Below are 13,989 nucleotides of genomic sequence, written 5' to 3' on the forward strand. Positions count from 1 at the left end.
CAGGGACTGGAGACGTGTTTAAATCCACCCAAAGCCGATTCATAGAATCATAGAATAATAGAATCATAGAATCATAGAATGGTTTGGGTTGGGAGGGACCTTAAAGACCACCCAGTTCCAACCCCCCTGCCATGGGCAGGGACACCTTCCACTAGACCAGGTTGCTCCAAGCCTCATCCAGCCTGGCCTTGAACACTTCCAGGGATGGGGCATCCACAGCTTCTCTGGACAACCTGTCCCAGTGCCTCACCACCCTCTCCGGGAAGAATTTCTTCCTGACTGCCAATCTAAACCTCCCCACTTTCCATTTAAACCCGTTACCCCTTGATTCAACACCATACCCAAAATCCCACTGCTCCTGGATTCACCATCAGCACGGCATAGCCGCCATGGAACACAACGGGCTGAGACCGCCCTAGACACGGGTACACAGAACGCAGCTCAGGTAGTTTCCTTCTCGTGCTCGGCTGGTTCGCACCCTCCCTCCCACCCCGAGGACCGCGTTACCAGCTGCAGTCCAACCGGCCTTGCCCACAGCTAGAAAACAAAACCAAAGAAACCTCCAGCCACGAACCTGCGCTTTGACCAAACACCACCTTGCAAAAGCTCGCGAGCTTTCCCCCGAGCCCAGCTAAACCCCGAGCTCGGCTCACTCTCGTACGTCATCTTCGCAAGCTGCTCTGAAGAACTGGAGGCAGGTGCTTTCATCGGCGTTTTCCCTGCCGAACAGCCACCCAGGGAGGGCGAGAGTTGCAAACCACAGGGAAAGCGCCCAGCTACTTCCTCAATTTAACGCGTAGAGACCAGTGAAATTTTAAGTGAAGGAAGAGTAATTATAAGCTGGTCGTAACAGGGCACCTTTTTGATCAACAAGGAAGCCAAGTGTGAATGTGCTGCGCTTGCCCAGTGCAATGTTCGCTACTACTACAGTTTAAAGATGCGAATTAATATTTTTCACAAATAGGATGATATACTGTTTTAGCAAGGCTTGCGTTACCATTGCCTGAATTATGCCCATTACTTGGATTTTAAAATCTGTATCTTTAGTACATGCAGGAAAAAACCCCTCGAGGTAATAGCCATGTGTGTAACAGCCCTTTTTATCTAATAAAAAAAGCCAGCAAGCAGTTTTCAGAAGTTTTCTGAGCAGTGATTCCTGTTCAGTCTCCTGACTCACCAAAATAACCCCAAACCCACTGGTCGGTATTGGCAGGTGGGTGATTTCAGACAACCACGGCAATGCTCGCCGTGAGAGGGGGAGGTTGGACTGTCGGGGACGGGGGTGCTGAGCTAAGGCACTGCCCATCCATACCCCGACCTGAAGGGGACGGGCTAGGGACACAGCGAAGGTTTGGCACTGACATTTTCCAGTCCCATTAGCTGCGTTTCCCCTTCCTCGCTTTACTCTGTTCAGGAGCACAGACGCTGCTTCTTCAACACATCCTTCGGGTAACAGGAGTTGCAATCTCTCGCACACTTGCTATGTCTCCTGGCATGCAGTTTTCCCCTCTGTTATAGGAAGCAATCCTTGAATTTATAGGCATTCTATGCCTCTCCCATTAATTTTAGTGGAAGATACGGTGCCCAGCAGTTCCTTGAGAGGTTGGGGAAAGAAGGGGAAATCAGATATCGGTCTTCGGTTTCATTTGCTTATTTTTATTTCTCGGGAAGCGTCTTGGCTGCTTTCTGGAGCAGCTGGAAGTAGAGGTGACTCTTCTTCCCTCCAAAGAAGGAGCAGAAGCCAAGAAAAGATTTTTACATCTGTGCTTTCTTTGCAAAAGTCTACCTGGGCAAAGTTCAGCAACAACAGAAAAACCATTTTCTCAGCTACCTAGGGATTGGTCTCGCTTCTGTATGAACACTGCAACAAGAAATTAAACAAGAACCTAATATGCAAAAAAAAAAGATGTGGGGAGCTGGACCCATGCTCTGCCATCATAAATGTAAGGCGCAACTTTTAGGGTTCTTTTAGAATTCTAGGATTCTCTCAAGGCAAACCTGAAGTGATTCGAGATCAGATGCCTGAGTAATTCCTCTGGGACACTCATCTCTTCGAAGTCATGCTTCTTCTTCCTAGTCAGGCTTTCCTAGCAAACACATTGGCTCAGTATCTTTACAACCACAAAACTCCATCAGATGCCTCCAACATCTGATCTCCGACATTCAGGACAAGGGGCAACGGGCACAAACTAGAGTGCAGGAAGTTCCACCTGTACTTGAGGAAAAACTTCTTCGAGGGTGCCAGAGCACAGAACAGGCTGCCCAGAGAGGTGGCGGAGTCTCCTTCCCTGGAGATATTCAAAACCTGCCTGGCCGCATTCTTGTGTAATCTGCTCTAGGTGAACCTGCCGTGGATGGGGGGTTGGACTAGGTGATACCCAGGGGTCCCTTCCAACCCTGACCACTCCGATTCTGTGACATTGTATGACCCATCTTTACACACAGCCCAAGCCAGCTCTCCTTTCCTTTGAATATGTTTTAACTTGTATTATCATCAGTAGTGAACTGACTTGAAAAAAGCATGAAACTGATGACTTGGTTCAAACATTAATCTATCCTCCCTGCCAACTTCTTCAACAAACCTGTCTTTGTGTGCACTCATAATAGGAAAAACACGTTCTAGATCAGCGAATGTTGAAAAACGGCTTCAGAAAAAACACAAATGAAAACCACACCAACAAAACATGCTCTTGTATGCATCCTGTGAAACCACCCATTTCTTCTAGGCCAACAAACGTACAAAAGGTACTTATTACCTGTCTCTGTTTCCCAGCACAGATTATGGCACCCACGAGTCCTCAAAGCTGAAGTCCACGCACAGTCTACACGAGGAGCTGCTTATGAGAAAAGTGCTTTAAGCACTCAGACTACCCATACGCTTCTGCTGCAGGTGAAGCAGACCGTCCTCAAAAAACGAACCTTAAATATTTACAAAATGAATTTAGGGAACGCTGAATAAAAAACAGAGCCTTAAAAGAAAGATGGGGCTGGTTTGGTTTCAAATTGCACAATTGGACGATGACCTTTGCACCAAGGCAAATCTTATCTTTAAATCTCCTTACCTACCTCAGTTGGGACAGGGCTATTGGCAGCACTGGGCAGTTTGTTTTAATAAGAGAAAATACAATTTTCTTCTGGACCCTTTCTCACACCACTACTCCAGCCTCTGCAAATAATAAATCAGAAGAACGTGTGGAAAGGAGGTAGGGGGGAGGGAAGGAGAATCTACAGGTCATTAAGAGAGCTACTGGGTTAATAAGGTTTCACTGAAGTCTTTGATAAATGTAAACTGGGCCCTGGAAATAGATGACTGACAAGTAACTCCAAAATATTCCCTCCTAAATAGTGTATGAACTGTACGGGTTTTCTGTGTTCTTGATGGTGAAGCTGAGCTGAAACAGCTCTCTCGACATTCAACAGGATGACACGACTTCTTATCTATCTGGATAATAGATAAGAAGGAGGAAACTGAATGACTTTTCTATATTATACATATATACATATAAAGTTTTGCTTGTGTTTACAAAGATTTCCCTCACCCCCTCAAGAGGCTCTTGAAGTTTTTCACTCTACGTTTTCTGACACTGATGAATTAAGTGGAAGACTCTTCCATCACCACTCACGCCGTAGTTCCATTACATGTAAAAACCTTGATGGTCAAGCACAGTAAGCAGCACAACGCATCTCCTTCTTCAGTTTTAAACAGGTAGTTGCTTCTGTCGTGACTGCACTTACGTAAGTCGTCGCGTCCTTCGGCCGGGGAAGGAAGCAACTAACAGTACCCTTCGGTCTGACTTGCTCGAGTAATGCGCCCTACCCAAGACTGAAGGGGGGAAAAAAAGGCTTTGGGGGTGATGACTTCCACCATTATGGGAGCAAATTAAAGGAATATGAGACAGAACTGATTTCAGACTATCCTCGAGTATGTTTTCCAACATGAAAGCAAAGGATATCAAAGTAGCGGTGGTAAACTGTGATGTGATGTTTCCGAGACAAAAATGGATTAATTCAATTCTGCTCCGGTTTTAGACTATCCATCGGAAGACTGATAAGCTCTGTGGCTGCCCCAACATAACTCGGCTCTCGCTTAGGTAGCTCATTGACGCGAGCGGACTGGCAGAACGATTTCGGTTTTAGCGGGCTGAGAAGCATCCCCTGGCCGCGGCACGCTGAGCGAACGGCGGTACCGCCCCGCACGCCCCTGCCGACTCGTTCTCTTCCTGCGGCTGCGACTCGCACAACAGCTGCTACAACATCGCGCTGAGGAGCCAAAAGCTGTCAGCGGTTTTGCAGCCCGAGCCCTTGTGCGTGCGTGGCAGACGACCCAACGCCTCCGGGGGTCTTTACAGCGCAGCCCGCGTTTCTCGCTTACCAGCCTCTGCATCCGTTAGCCGAAATCTGGCAGCATGGGGTAACCTACTCAATTACCCTGTTGCCATGGTTCTGCAAAGCGGTGGCTACAGGCTTTCATCAAGGCACGACCGATTGTTACAGGAATCTTGGTATGGGAAGTTTCGGCTCGCTCCTCAGCCAACTCACCAAACAAAATAGGGCCAAACCCCAAAAGTTGAAGCAGAATTCCACAGTGAAAGTTACTCTTCCTTACAGATTCATTGCATAGATCATATAAATAAAACTACTCACTAACTTTGCCAGCGGCAGCAAGAGGAGACGGAGAGAAGGTGGGATCAGGTGGCAACAATTGACAGCCAGAGAAACGTTACCGATTTGGGAACAGCTACCTCTCATTAAGGGAATGGAATCCATCCAGATCCTAACAACTACTTCGTTTAACCACCACCAGAGACAAACCCTAAATTAATACGGAGGAGTAACTACTGGGAACCGCAAGCCTACACGTCAGCTCATCTCCGTGACGTTACGGGGAGACTGAGCAGGAGCGCTGCCTGTCGCCACGCCGTCGCTGCCGGGACAGCAGCTCTGCAAGCCGCTGCGGAGGGTGGCAAGCGAAAGGCTAGTTAAGCCCCCGGGCCTTGATCTGAACCCTTCATACGGGGTTGTGCAGCACAGCTAACATTTTACTGCTTTTACCCCATGCTCTATAGAACCATTCCAGTGAAACGACACCATAACAGGACATAAAACTGGGGGACAAACAGTAGATGCTTCCTATGTTCACTCCATGTCGTGCTGCTTCCTATTCCTCCTCCCTGTCTTCACACACCCTTCAGATGGCTCAAGCCCCTCAAAAAGATGTAACCAATCAAAATCAGACAAGACAATTTCACAGGAAATGTAATAGTTAGAATTAAAAACTAAAAGCATTTTTCTTTGCTGACAGAAGGCCAAGTGCTTGTGAGACAGATTTGGCAGGGGGAAGAGCCAAAAAGTTAAGCAGAAACACCAACCCGCTAAAAATTAAGATTTCAAAATGCAAGTGTCCTTCTTCATTCACATCAAGCCACATCTTCCTCACACAAACACGGCTTCAGCTTTAGGATGTCGCGGCTGGTGCAGTGAAATCTCCTGTGTGATCTATTCCAGGGGATTCTGCGCTGGCAGGGGGGTTGGACTACATGATCTCTAGAGGTCCCTTCCAACCCCCTCCACTCTGTGACTCTGTATGAATCTGCAAATTCCATCTGTGAATGATCAGCATCTGCACCTACCCTGCACGTTTCCCCCACCCACCAGCACAACACCCCTCTCTTCTCCTGCCCTTCACCTTCCCCAGATACCTTTCCTTTTTGCAGGGTGCTGGCAAGAGAAGGAGAAAATGGCCTTCTACTCTGCCAGCTTTCCAAGTTAACCGATGCTTACAGGACATACCAACCGGGCTGGTGGCAATTACCAACAGTGACGTTAGCCAAATAGGCCTGGTTCGGGGGCACCTCCCCCATCCACACCTATTTAGGAAGTCTTTCCCTTGCATGCATGTTGAATTCATCCGATGCCTTACCTTCCACATATTTCTAACGTACAGAAAAAACGATCACGAGGCAATCCTAATATCTCTTTAAAGCTGCTTTTAAAATTACCATTGAAACAGCCAATTCTGTAATGCCTTTGCATCCTCAAACGTTCCCAGAGATCTTCCCTGGTAGTTTTGTCCTTAGCCACGCAGAGATGGCTGCTGTTGCTCATCAGGCAGGCGCATGCTGACAAAGCACAGGGAGGGACAGAGACACGACTACACTTCCGAAAGAAGGCGGATTAAGGGCGGGTGTGAAAAGTGCTCACTGGCACCCACAACTCTGCAGTGACAGGGAAACATGACAACAGGGGACCTTCCCGTTAGGGGTAACTTGCCGCTCCCATTTCACTGTCCAAGCACAGACGTAACTCCTACAAAAAGGAGAGCATACACAAATCCTAACAGTAGCAAATGCAACCAACGAGCTTAGGCTGCATTTGCTGTGGGAGGATTCCTTACTTACTCTGTGCAAAGGCAGCCGTGAAGCCCAACGTGGAATGAAGGAAAGACGAGGAAAGAGGCCTTCACATCACTCCATGTGTTTCCCATAGGCCCGTCAGCTCCAGCTCGAAAGAGAACCCCATGCAACTGCCTTTCACACCCAGAGCCTGGCAGCAAAGCTGAGGAGAGGGGCAGAGATTCAGCTAGAGAAGAGGTTCCCTACTGAGATGAGGGTTCCGGCCACCTTCTCCAACTAACGGAGACTGATTCTAAAGGCCAGAAGAGCAGCCTTCCACCTCCACATCAAGCAAACGTGTTTTTACCCAAGTAATTCGAGGGGCTGCACAACCCAAGAATCCCACCTGCCACCGGTGCCCATCTCACGGCAGATCCTGGGGAGCTATTGCAGCCTGAGCTTCCAAGGATTCTCCTGGCGTTGCCGAGGCGCACACCGCACTGCTGCGTGGTCACTCCAGCAAATCCACAACCAGCCCAGCTCAACTCAAAACTACTTTTCAGGGGGAGACACTAATTTGAGGCTCTCCAGGGTACAAGTGCTCATTTCCACCAGGCTTAGAAGCACGTCCGTTATTTTTTTCATTTAATTACCCCTTCTGTCAGACCTTACTGAAGTTGACCAACATGCTTAAACATCTACTGCGGGTGACAGCTGAGATAACGACAACATAGCAACTCCCATGAGCTTGGCTTCCCTAAAACTTCAGGCTAAGAAAAGCCTACGAAGTGTTTTCCACAGCGTCACTGCAGATCCAGCTGGCCCCACACAGCATGCACAGAAAGACCTCCTCTTCTGCTCCTGTCGGAGATGTAAGAGACCATGAACCAGCTTGTTTTTCACAGGTCACGGAGTCTGCTGGAAAAGCCCAGGGGCGATGCACAGCGGTAACAGAGCAAACTTTGGCATTTCTCTTAAGTGCCATTCAAACCAGTTAGCGCTCCTCTTCCCCACCACTTTGGATTCTGACTGTTCAGCAACAGCCAAAGGGAGAAATTGGTTTTCTTCAATGAATTCTTGAAAACAGGCTAGAAGCAACTTCCTTCCTTTCCCCACAAAACCTAATTGCCTGCCAGTTCATCGATGTTAACGCAGCCTCAAACCCAATTATTTTAAAGCAGGGAGTGGAAAAGGTCTAAAACCCAAGTGATGAGTCAAAAAGCAAAGACAACAGGCACTCACCAGGAAAGGATTGCAAGGAGATGACTGTGAAGCTTGTGGATTTGGCAGAAGATTCCACCACCTTCCTTAAATCCAGAATTTGCTTCTTCATTCAGGGCACTAATTACTGATAAATTTTATATAGCCATATGCTAATATGATATTAGCATCCTTTTTTTAAAGGAAAAGGAGAACAAAAAAGGCAGCAACATTTGCAACCACCTCCAGAACGTAACACGGGGACCCTGTGCCTTACCAAACTCTATCCACCAAGGGTATGCAGTGCAGTGCATTCATGTTCAGCTTTTGGGGTTTCTTCCCCCTCCTAACAGCAATTTAGCATTTGTTACTGTACATACTGATGAGTGCCAGGCCCCTGACGTAACTACTGAAAACTATGCTAAAAAAATAAATCGCGTTTCAACAGCACTAGAGCAGAGACAAAACACACAAAGCCTGCACTCCGAGGTTTGCTTTGCCTCACATCACAGCGGAGGCTCTTAGTGCTGTGACTGAACAGCACTTCCCCAGTCCCGTTCCCATCGAACACTAAAATACTTATCTAAAAGCTGCACTATAGATTTTTCCTTTGCCGTAAGGAAGGAAAGCAGTAAATGTTCTGACTCACAAGTGTTATGAATCTACAGTGTTTCCACTCTGTTTAAATGAGCTGCAGACCTCCACAGGCCATTGCAATTCACGCATTCCAGCTCCGCTCCGCAGGGATGCTTGCCATTTTCCATTACGTAAGCTCAGGCTGGAGAGCCCGGTTAGGAGCGCTGCCATCCCCTTCCCGTCCCCCCTCATCAGCCACGGGGAGTCCTTCCACCGAATTCAAGGTTCCACGGTTTGGGAAAGCTGGGGAGGCGGTGGGTTTTACTACGGCGGCATTGAGAAAGCGGCCCCGTTATGCCAGGTGTTTTACAAGCACAGTAGCAAGGGAAGTTCTCTGTCCCGGAGGGTTTCTGCCTTTGGTAAGACAAGGTTAATAGGCAGGTTAAGCAAACAGGGCTTGGGGGGCGCGAGAATGGGGTCAAGCCCCCCCTCCCACCCAGGCGGCGTACAGAAAAGCCAGACTAACGGCGAAGTAAAGCGAGCAGATTGGGATAGTCACCCTCGCCCTTCCTGCCTTGAAAGAGAGAAAGAAAAATAAAGATACCCTCCTCGTAATTTCAGTCAATTAAGTTTCACAAGCATCCAGAGCTATCCAAAACAAAAGCAAACTTAACAAGTTATTCTTGGGTTTGGGAAATGTTATGAGAGCTCCGCGCTAGTCAAACTTTGCTCTCTCTCGAAAGACAGCAAGTGGATACACATATGAAAGTAATAAACCCTACACCCATTCTTCAAGTGCTTAAAACAATCATGGCACTAAACGAACACTCAAAACTGCATTTTAAGTGCATGGGGTGGGAGGATATTCACAGAGGACTGGCTCTAGCCAAGGGTTTTTCTGTGCTCTCCTTAAACACTGATGGAGAGGGAGGCTTTTGAAGAAGGCAGTTCAGAGCTAAGCTACCCTCTCGCTCTTGTCTCCTCCCCACCGACACTGGCCGTACTCCATGAGTTACGGGACCACTTAGGGAAAGCTGCACTCCCCTGGCAAGAGTTTTAGCTCTTTCTTTAGAGGGTTTCTTCCGCTGGCATCAACCTGCCAGTGTATCAGGAATGCAGTCCTTCCTTCTCTGAACACTGATACTGAACATATCGGTCTCATTTCATGTCATATCAGGATATGTAACATCTCAGTCTCACGACAATTATTTCAGCTCGGCAGATAACTCGATTATGTGAACCGATGGCCACCATCTGAAGGTGTGCTCTCCTCCTCATGGCACTCAGCAAAGACGAGGAACACTCAGAACTTCAGATACCACTGGGTATCCTCCTACTTGGCGTAGGGGACTGCAGAAGAAAGCTCAGTCTTAGTTGGCCTGGTCACTTCAGGAAACAGAAATGACCAGCTCTACCTATACATTCGTAAGATCTCCCACTCCTCTCTGCCACAAAGCATCGTTTTTCTGGTGACAAAGCAAGGAGAGCACACTGGGCTTTTTTTTCCATCCAGCTTTGCTTTCGGCAAGGAGAGACAACACAATGGTAAATGTACCCTAGAGATACTGGCATTTTTACGCTAGGATTCCTTTGAATGGACTTCCAATTAAAATATTTTTAAGAAAAACACCAGTATAAACAAGACTGTAGAGGAGTTTCTGCCTTGTTTCCTTCTCCTAGCATCCTCCATGCAAGTCTTCCATTTTGTACACACACTTTATTAGGGGAGGGACAGGCCAGGGGGGGGAAACAGTGGTTTGGGAAGTTCCAGCAAAAACATACCTTTTGCAACATTCCCTGGCTAATCAGTCACTATTTTGCTTCCAGGATCTTTGCCCAATCTCACTGAACTCATTGTGTTCGCTGTTTCTTTACGTACTTCCCTTACAGCTTCATTCACTGTCCACTGTGTGTGTCAAATGCATTCATAGCTGAATAAAACACTAATTTATGGCTTTCTGCTTATTATGGTACCTCTGTGCTCTGTAGAAGCTTATCAGAGAGCTCTTGTGAAAGCAGAATCCATTAAATTATATTATTGCTGACGTTCTTCATAGGCAGAAGGGTAGCAGAGATCACTTGGCAATGCAGCCCTTGGGCCTCAATTACCTGTCAACACGGCCTCTTTACGTGGTGGCTGTACCTGCAGTCCAAGCAGGCTTTAGGGAGGGAGGCATGCAGCTCCCCAGCTCAGTGGTTCTGGATGCTGGGCACCTAGAAAATCTGTCATTCTCTACTAATAATTCCCTGCATTCTACAGATAACTCGCATAGGAGGAGTTTATGGACCCCTTTTCAAGGCAGCTCTCCGCTGACCTCAGCATGAGACCCATTGTTCTTTCCCAGTACTCTTTACTTCATCCACGGAAGGATGGCCGCTTTGCGAAGCAACAGAAAGTACACAACTTTCTATACAGAACCCCGATTACGTCTACAGTCAGGCGTACGAGAGACGTGGCTCCAAGGGAGCACAGCCACGCACAGATCTATACCTCAGCACACAGGCCCTGAAGGGTAAAAGCACACAGCCAAACCCAGCAGCTCACAGTGTATTTAACCCCACTTCTGCCCGTACACGGTATAACCTGGTACACTATGTCAGTGTTCCATACTGGTGGTTCTCAGCTCAACGGAACATCAACTCTAAGTGGCAATTTAATGACTGACAGAAAAATCTGTCCTTCATTGTTTGCTGCCAACATACACTCGGGTCGTGCAGCACGAAACCATTCTTAGAGTTCAGTGAAAGTGCTTCTATGAGCCGCATTAACAGCCCCCGGACGCTGAGCTGGTCCTTCTTGGATATTTACCATTGCTCCACATCCACCCGAGTACACGCATTCTTGTGCTTGGTTTCAGTTGGGAGCCAGTACAGCCAGTACATCCAGTGTGCTGGGTTTGTGTGTCAGGGGGTTTGGTAGCAGGGGAGGGAAACATATTTAAGAGGAGAAAACAAAGAGACCTCCAGAAGGAGAGAGGAGTGGGATGTGAGACACCCAGGCAGACCCCCAGGTCAGTGTGGAAAGGCGGGAGGAGGTGCCCGGAGCAGAGTTTCCCCGGCAGCCCGTGGGGAGGGTGCAGGCTGTGCCCTGCCCCCATGGAGGGTCACGGGGGGCAGAGACCCCGCTGCAGCCCAGGGAGGACCCCACACCAGAGCAGAGGGATGCACACGAAGAAGCCCCTGACTCCGTGGGAAGCTGGCACTGGATCAGGCTGCTCCTGAAGGAAGAAGCCCCTGACTCCGCAGGAGGCTGGCACTAGATCAGGCTGCTCGTGAAGGAGTGCACCCATGGAAGGGGTCTGTTTTGCCTGTGACCATAACTGGTGAGTGACCCCTCCCTGTCCTTGCCTTGACCCACCAGCCTCTCCTAGTTCTTCCTCCCATCCCACTGGGGAGAGGAGTGAGTGAGTGGGTGCGTGGTGCTCAGTTGCCATTTGGACTGAACCACAACAGGCTATTACAATTTTTAAATTCAGGGTGGAAATACAGAAAGGTAGGGATTTCTGGTTGTTTTCTTTTGTGATTTTTTTTGGGTTTGGTGGTGGGTTTTTTTTCCCCAAAAATGCTTCTATTTAGCATGTTTTCTGTTAAAAAAAAAAAGGTTATGCTTCATCAAGAGCAATATTTGAAAGGTAACCATCACGAAAACATCTGTCCTTGCACAAGCAGGAGTGGGCCAGGTTAAGAGGAGTAGGGAAGAGCAAGTGTTCTAGGAAAGTAGAACATTAACCATTCCCATTGGCATAGCGGAAGAGAACTTCAGCAAGACTCTCGGCACTTTCCACCTTAATAATGCTAATTCATCAAGCAAGAAACGGTAGTGTCTCTTAACGGTTTCTGCAGAGCAAGCAAAAGCATCTGTAAACGGTAAAAATACCGTTAACGAGGAAAAGGACTCCATAGAGGTAAATCCAGTTCTCAAAATATTGGTAGACAAGGAATCAAGTCACATCCCTGTGTTTGAATCTTCTTTAACTCAGCAGAGCAGATGCAGTGATGGGAGTGGGGTTAAGCCTTCAGTACCCCCATTTCAGTGTTTTGCACACCCTTAAAAATTGAGAGCTGAACCAAATATTTAAATTCCTGATAACATTCCCCATCAGATTATAAATATTTTTATGAGGTTAGATCAAGAGCTTAAGCTAATTGGTAAGGGTTCCTTTGAGGTCTTTACATTAGTTACTTCAGGGAAAAACCACCTCGAGGGTAGAGCATACCTTTATGCACAACCTAAATAACAAACCACCGAGTGCTCAGTAATGGGGGGAGGGGCAGGGAGATCAGATGCAGGAATTTCAGAAATCTGTTAATTGCTCCTCACTCTGTCTCAACAAAACAATATTTTCCTACCCCGAATGTTTATTTGAAGTCACTCTCTTAAGTAAACCACACTGAGTGGCAGAGGGAAAACGCAAGTCCAAAGGTTTTTCTTTTTACAGGGTGCGCTGACCCCTGCTCTCATTATGGGCCATAAACATTTACAAGAGTTCGTCACCGGCTTGCCGAGACAACCTATTTTATCTGGTTTCCTAGAGCCACGTATCCATAATCTCCTAGGAACTTTCCACAAGACCGAATCTAGCACCTCCTCCTTCACCCCTTATCCCAGAAGGTTTCCTTGTGTGTTTGTTAAGTAGCTAGATTTTTAATAGATTGAAGAAAACCACAGGACTGTGAAATGTAGTTTATTATGTGAGGAGTAAAATCAGGGCAAACTCACTACAAGAGTAGGAAACGCTAGTGAGCTGAAGGAGTAGAGCTGACATTAATTACTTGACTATTGATTCACCTTAGTAGGATATTATTTCCTGAAAGAAACACTTACCTGTGCTTATCAGTAGTAAACACTTCCCTTACATGTCCCTTTTGTTCTTACACTCCTCTAACACTGGATTTAAAGCCAGCAGTTGTTTCTAAGTACATAAATATCCCCATCACTATGCACTTAAAAACCAAGATGAAATTCTCAAACCTGATTTTTGCTAAGAGAAATGCATTTGGCATGCTAAAAAAACCCCAAAATTAAAAAAAAAATCCTCCATTCTGTAAGGAGGGTTTTAACACATTAGGTTCCCTTTCTCTCCTCTGACACCCGAAGTAATCCTTACCGCCTGCACGCAGCTAAGTTTACCTCAGCTAGGTAGTGTGCACTAGCATCCTGCATGTGGTTCAAGTTGCATTTTCAGCTTGAACAGACAACTACCGTGTGCTAGAAAAAAGAAAATAACCACAAAACCACACAACAAAACCACCACAAAGCTCACAGTACGTATACTCTTAGCATCATGACACACGCAACTGGTGTTTGCCCAGACTATGCACTGGGAAGCTGGGAAACACTCACTGTCCATCCCTACAGGAGGCACAGGCGAGGCTGAGGATGGAGGCACTCTGACCACCTCCTTTACAGAGTCACTGAGCAGAGGGGGTTGGAAGGGACCTCTAGAGATCATCTAGTCCAACCCCCCTGCCAGAGCAGGATCCCCTGGAGTAGATCACACAGGAACAAGTCCAGGCGGCTTTGGAAAGTCTCCAGGGAAGGAGACTCCACCCCCTCTCTGGGCAGCCTGTTCAGTGCTCTGTCACCCTCCGAGCGAAGAAGGGTTTCCTCATGGTCAGGTTGAACCTGCTGTGCTCCAGTTTCTGGCCACTGCCCCTCGTCCTGTCACTGGACACCACTGAGAAGAGCCTGGCCCCATCCTCCTGACACCCCCCCTTTAGATATTGATAAGCATTGATAAGATCCCCCCTCAGCCCCCTCTTCTCCAGGCTGAACAGACCCATCTCCTTCAGCTTTTCCTCACATGGAAGGTGCTCCAGGCCCTTCATCATTGTCGTGGCCCTGCGCTGGCCCCTCTCCAGTAGCTCCTTGTCCCTCTTG

The 13,989-nt window shown here is 47.7% G+C and overlaps 1 protein-coding gene across 1 annotated transcript in view; it reads right to left on the bottom strand.

Annotated features, from left to right (window-relative positions):
* Positions 1 to 13,989, bottom strand: part of LOC104511306 (dual specificity protein phosphatase 16-like) — a gene marked incomplete at its 3' end in the record, with an annotated part of 28,264 nt that overhangs the window by 10,972 nt on the left and 3,303 nt on the right. The gene's annotated exons all lie outside the window — the stretch shown is intronic.

The sequence above is a fragment of the Eurypyga helias genome, unplaced genomic scaffold (genome assembly GCF_000690775.1).
Source record: "Eurypyga helias isolate BGI_N326 unplaced genomic scaffold, ASM69077v1 scaffold15430, whole genome shotgun sequence".
Taxonomy (NCBI): domain Eukaryota; kingdom Metazoa; phylum Chordata; class Aves; order Eurypygiformes; family Eurypygidae; genus Eurypyga; species Eurypyga helias.